Source organism: Panthera onca, chromosome B4 (genome assembly GCF_046562875.1).
Source record: "Panthera onca isolate mPanOnc1 chromosome B4, mPanOnc1 haplotype 2, whole genome shotgun sequence".
Classification (NCBI taxonomy): Eukaryota; Metazoa; Chordata; class Mammalia; order Carnivora; family Felidae; genus Panthera; species Panthera onca.
In genome coordinates, this window is record NC_138345.1 from 39,168,674 (window position 1) to 39,175,341 (window position 6,668).

The 6,668-nt window shown below is 34.2% G+C and overlaps 1 pseudogene; it reads left to right on the forward strand.

Moving 5' to 3' along the window:
- The first annotated feature begins 4,785 nt into the window (after positions 1-4,785).
- On the forward strand, positions 4,786-5,640 carry LOC132660381 (large ribosomal subunit protein eL6 pseudogene; annotated as a pseudogene).
- The last annotated feature ends 1,028 nt before the right edge of the window (positions 5,641-6,668 follow it).

The following is a 6,668-nucleotide window of genomic DNA, read 5'->3' on the forward strand; positions in this document are numbered from 1 at the left end:
ACATCTTTAAAATACTGAAAGAAAATTCTGTCAATGTAGAATTTTATATTCAGCAAAATATCTTTTTTGTTTTGTTTTATTTTATTTTATTTTTATTAATTTTTTAATGTTTATTTTTGAGAGTTAGAAAGACAGACTGTGAGCAGGGGAGGGGCAGAGAGAGAGAGAGGAAGACATGGAATCCGAAGGAGGCTCCAGGCTCTGAGCTGTCAGTACAGAGCCTGATGCGGGGCTCGAACTCACCAACCATGAGATCATGACCTGAGCCGAAGTTGGATGCTTAACCAAGTGAGTCACCCAAGTGACCCATCATTTTTATTTTATTTTATTTTTTAAAATGTTTATTTATTTTGGTAGAGAGAGCACACAAGAGTGGGGGGGGGGGCAGAGAGAGAGAGATGAAGAAAGAGAATCCTAAGCAGGCTCTGTGCTGTCAGTGCAAAGCATAACGTGGGACTTGATCTAAAACTGCAAGATCATGACCTGAGCTGAAATCAAGAGTCAGACACTTAACCAACTGAGCCACCCAGGTGCCCCCAAAATATCTTTTTTTTAAGACAAAATACCATTATTTTCAGCCAACAAAGGCCAAAAGAATTTATTGCTAGCAGACTCATGCTACAAGAAATGTTAAAAGAAGCCCTTATGGAAGAGTGAAAATGATACCAAATGGAGGTATGCATCTACCTAAAGGAAGGAAGAACATCAGAAATGATAAATATGTTGATAAATATATGAAATTTTAAAAATTTTTATTTAAATCTCTTTAAAAGATAACTGAGAGATTAAAATAGTGATAATAACAAGAGAGTGCAGAGTTTATAATAAATGAAGAAATAAAATGTATTACAATATCAGAAAGACCAGGAGGAGAGAAATGGCATAAGATTCTTATGCTAGACACAAAATAGTATAATATCACTTTAAGGTAGAGCGTGTCATGTCAAAAATGTACTCTATAAACCCTAAAGCAACCACTAAAAAATAGAACAAAGAGTTATAGCTAATAAGCTAACAAATGAGTTAAAATAGAATCCCCCAAAACATGCAACTAACCCAAAGGAAGGCAAAAAAAAAAGCCCCACAAAAAACAAAAAACACAACCAAGAAAGCAAAGACAGTAAATAGCAAGACACTAGATTTAAAACTAAACTGTGACAGGGGTGCCTGGGTGGCCCAGTCAGTGAGGTGTCCAATTCTTGGTTTTGGCTCAGGTCATATTCTCATGGGTTCATGAGTTTGAGCCCCACATGGTGAGTTCTGGCCTCCTTGGGATTCTCTCTCCCTCTCTCTCTGCCCCTCCCCTGCTCATCCTCTCTCTCTCTCTCTCTCTCTCTCAAGATAAATAAACAAACTTAAAAAAAAAACTGCGTCAATAATCACATTAATGCAAATAGTCCAAATATGTAAATTAGCAGGGACAGAGTATCATATTGGATAAAAAAGCATGTTAGCTAATAAGCTAACAAATGAGTTAATATAGTATCCCCCAAAACATGCAGTTAACCCAAAGGAAGGCAAAAAAAAAACCCCACAAAAATACTGCCTAGATTAAAATCATTGTAAATGTACTGATGTAAATACATTAAAAATAAAGTAAAATAACTCTTATATGTCTATATTATTATCAGTCAAATAGACTTTATATCAAAGAATAGAATAAAAAACATTTTAAGTTCATTTCATAATGAAGAAGGGACAATTAAGAGGATATAACTGTCCTAAATAATTATGCATCTGATATTAGAATTTCAGAATACAGGAAGCAAAACCTGATATAACTACAAACAGCAATAGATAAATCCACAGTTACAGTCAGACATTTTAATTCCTTCTGTCAACAATTCACAGAACAAGGAGACTGAAAATAAGTAAGGATAGAGAAGTCCTGAAGAACATTATCAACCAACTTGACCTAGTTGACATTTATAAAACTATCCACTCAAAAACAGCAGAATATCCATTCTTTTCCAGGGCACATGGTACATTTACCAAGACAGATTATATTATGGGCCAGAAATCCAATATTGATAGAATTCAAGTAATATGAAGTATGTTCTTTGACAAAAATAGAATTAAAAATCAATAACAGAAAACATCTGGGAAATCTCCAAATGTTTGAAAATGAAATAACCCACTTCTAAATAATCTGCAGGTAACAGAAGAAACCTAAAGGGAAATTAATAAGTATTTTGAACTTTGGACACCTGGATGGCTCAGAGTTAAGTGTCCAACTCTTGCTTTCAGCTCAGGTCATGATCTCACAGTTTGTGAGATTGAGCCCTGCATCAGGCTCTGTGCTTGAGATTCTTTGTCTCCTTATCTCTCTGTTCCTCTTCTGCTCTCTCTCTCTCAAAATAAATAAATACACATTTAAAAAATACTTTAAAAAGTATTTTGAACTAAATGAAAATGATAATACAAGTTAGCAAATTTTGTGAAATGCCACTGAAGTAGTATTTAGAGGAAAATTTATAATTCTAAACATCTATATTAGAAAAGAAGAAAGACGTCAAATGAATGTCCTCAGCTTTGATTTTAAGAAACTAGGGAAAAAAAATGGGGCACTGGGTGGCTCAGTTGGTTGAGGGTCTGACTCTTGATTTTGGCTCAGGTCATGATCTCATGGTCATGAGATCAAGCCCCATGCTGGGCTTCATGCTGGGTATGGAGACTACTTAAGATTATCTCTCTCCCTCTCCTCTTCCCCTCACTTCCCCAGTAAATAAATAAATAAATAAATAAATAAATAAATGAAAGAAAGAAACTAGAAAAAAAGAATAAATTAAACCTAAAGTAAGAGTAAAAGAAATAATAAAGATTAGAGAGATCAATAAAAACATGGGGAAAAAAGAGAACATTAATAAAACTAAAAGCTGAATTTTTTTTCCAATATATGAAATTTATTGTCAAATTGCTTTTCATACAACTCCCAGTGCTCATCCCAAAAGGTGCCCTCCTCAATACCCATCCCCCACCCTCCCCTCCCTCCCACCCCCCATCAACCCTCAGTTTGTTCTCAGTTTTTAACAGTCTCTTATGTAAAAGCTGAATTTTTAAAGAAGGTCAATAAAATTAATGACCTCTAGCCAGACTGATCAGGAAAAGAAATAGAGAAGATGAAAATTACCAATATCAGGAATGAGAGAAGCGACATCCTTACAGACTCTACAGATATCAAAAGAATAATAAAGGACTATTATGAACAACTCTAAGACAATAAATTTGGTGACTTCACCAAATGAATATACTCTGTGAAAGATCCAGACTACTAAAACTCACTCAAGTAGAAATAAATAACCTGAATAGCTACCTATTAAAGAAATTTATAGTTAAAAACTTTCCCAAGGAGAAAACTTCAGACCCAGATGACTTTACTGGTAAGTTCTATTAAGTATTTAAAGAAGATATAATATCCATTCTCCATAAGCTCTTACAGAAAATTGATGAAAGGGAAACTCATTCAATGAGGCCAGTATTACCACTTACCAAAGCCAGATAAAGACATTACAATAGAAAAAAAGAAAGCTCTGTAGATCAATATCCCCATGAGCATAGATGGAAACATTCTCAAGGACATTTTAGGAAATCAATTACAATATGTAAAAATAGTAACTCATTATGATAGTGTGGAATTTATCCTAAGAATGTAATTTTGGTTTACCACTCAGAAATCAATCAGTGTAATTTAACAAACTAAAAAAGATTATAATTGTCTCAAGCAGAAAAAAATATTTGTCAAAATCAATACCATTTCTGATAAAAATTCAGAAAATCAAGGATAAATTGGAACTTCTTCAACTTGATAAAGGACATCTATGAAAAAATCTATGAAAACTTTATATTTAATACTGAAAGGCTGAAGGCTTTCACCCTAATATCAGGAACAAGTCAGACATGTTTCTTTTCTCCTTGTAGTGGAAGTGTCAACCAGTACAATTAGGCAAGAAAAAGTAAAGGGCAACCGGGTTGGAAAGGAGAAGTAAAACTGTCTTTATTTGCAGATGACATTATATTACAGAGAGAAAATCCCGAAAAGTTAACAACAAAAAAACTATTAAAACTAATAAATGAGTTCAATAAAGTCAACATCAATATACTAAAATCAATTTTATTTTTAAGTACTAACAATAAACAACCTGAAAATGAAATCAAGAAAATAATTCCATTCACACTAATATCAAAAATAATACAGTACTGAGGAATAAATCTATCTAAAGATGTTCAACTGTAGATTATAAAACATTGCTAAAAGAAATTAAAGAAGATCTAAATAAATGGATAGACAATCCATGTTCATGGATTTCAAGACTCAACATTATTAAAATGGCAATCCTTCTCAAATTCTAGGTAGATTGAATGTAATCTCTATAAAAATTTCAGCTTTTTAAAAATAGAATTAGGCAATAAAATTCTAAAATTTATATGAAAATGAAATGAACCCAAGTAGAAAAAAATGGAGGACTTCTTGATTCTAAAACTAACCATCTTGATTATTAAGATTAAATTTTTAGTAAGTTTTTTATAAATCTTTTACATAAGGATAGAAATACAGATCAATAGAACAGAAATGAGAGTCCAGAAATAAACTTGTACATTTATGATAAGTTGATTTTAGACAAAACTGCAAAGGAATTAAATGGGGCAAAGAATCACTTTTTCAACAAATAGTTCTGAGACAAATGGAAGTCCATATATAAGAACAAAGATTAAGATCGTTGCCTCACACCATACACAAAAATTAACTTTAAAAATTTATACATTAGCTCTTTCCCATCTTGCAAGATGGTGGGCGAAAAATCTGAGAAGATTGATACTAAGGAGAAGAAACTTGAAGCCAAAAAGGCTGATGCTGGTGGCAAGATTATGAAGGGTAACCTCAAGCCTAAAACACCAAAGAAGGGGAAGCCCCACTACAGCCCAAACCCTGTCCTAGTCAGAGGAATTGGCAGATATTCCCAATCAGCTATGTATTCCAGAAAGGCCACGTACAAGAGGAAGTGTTCAGCAGCCAAATGCAGGGTTGAAAAGAAAAAGGAGAAGATTCTTGCCACTGTCACAAAACCCATTGGTGGTGAAGAGAATGGTGGTACCAGAGTGATTAAACTTCACAAAATGCCTAGGTATTATCCTATTGAAGATGTGCCTCAAAAGCTATTAAGCCATGGCAAAAAAAACTTGTCAGTCAGCATGTGAGAAAATGGTGAGCTAGCATCAGTCCTGGGACCATTCTGATCATCTTCACTGGGTGCCACAGAGGCAAAAAAGTGGTTTTCCTGAAGCAGCTTAGAAGTGGTTTGTTTCTTGTGACCGGACTGCTGGCCCCCAATTGAGTTCCTCTGCATAGAACATACCAGAAATTCATCATTGCTACTTCCACCAAAATTGATATCGGCAGTGTGAAAATCCCCAAACATCTTCACTGATGTTTACTTCAAGAAGAAGTTGTGTAAACCTAGACATCAGGACAGTGAGATCCTCGACCCAGAGAAAGAGAAATATGAGATTATAGAGGTTGATCAGGAAGCTGTGGATTCAAAAATTCTGCCAAAAATCAAAGCTGTTCCTTAGCTTCAGGGCTACCTCCACTCTGTGTTTTCTCTCACAGATGGAATTTATCCTCACAAATTGGTGTTCTAAATTTCTTATACAGAACCTAATTAAATAACTGAGCCACCTCCAAAAACATAAAACCAATGATAAATAAAAAATTGATAAATTGGACTTCATCAAAATTAAGTGTTTGTGCTTGATTTTGCTTTTATTTTAGAAAGTCAAAGAAGCCACACAATGGAAAAAAATATTTGCAAATCATATATCTGATAACAGACTTATATCCAGAATATACAAAGACCTCTTATGACCCAATTATAAGAAGACAAACAACCCAAGTAAAAAAATGGGCAAAATATTTTAATAGACATTTACCAGAGAAGATACATGAGGGGTACCTGGGTGGCCCAGTCAGTTAAGCATCCAACTTCAGGTCAGGTCACGATCTCACAGTTCATGGGTTCAAGCCCTACATCAGGCTCTGTGCTGACAGCTCAGAGCCTGTAGCCTGCTTCATATTCTGTGTCTCCTTCTCTCTCTCTGCTCCTCCCCCATTCACACTCTGTCTCTCTCTGTCTCTCTCTCTCAAAAATGAATAAACATTAAAAAAATTAAAAAAGAAGATACATGAATAGCCAATAAACAAATGAAAAAGTGCTCAAAATCATTAATCTTAGGGAGATGCAAATTAAATCTAAAAAGAAATATGCTTTCACACCCACTAGGATGACTCTATAATCAAAAATACAGACAAAAACAAGGGGGTGTGAAATTATGGAAAAACTGGAACCCTCATACACTGCTGGTAGGAAATGTAAAATGATGCAGCCTCCAAAAATAGTTTGGCAGGTGCTCAAAAAGTTAAAGAAAAATGAAAATACAGGTCTATACAAAGATTTATATATGAATGTGCATGGCAGTATCATTCATAGTTACCCCAAAATGGAAACAAGCAAATGTCCATCAAACTGAACATTTTGCATCAATAAATGTGGTATATTCTTAAGATAGAATACTTTCTGGCAATGAGCTGTTACGGAGTACTGATACATGGTATAAGATAGAACCTCAAAAACATTATTCTACATGAAAGAACCCAGACAAAAAAGATTGCA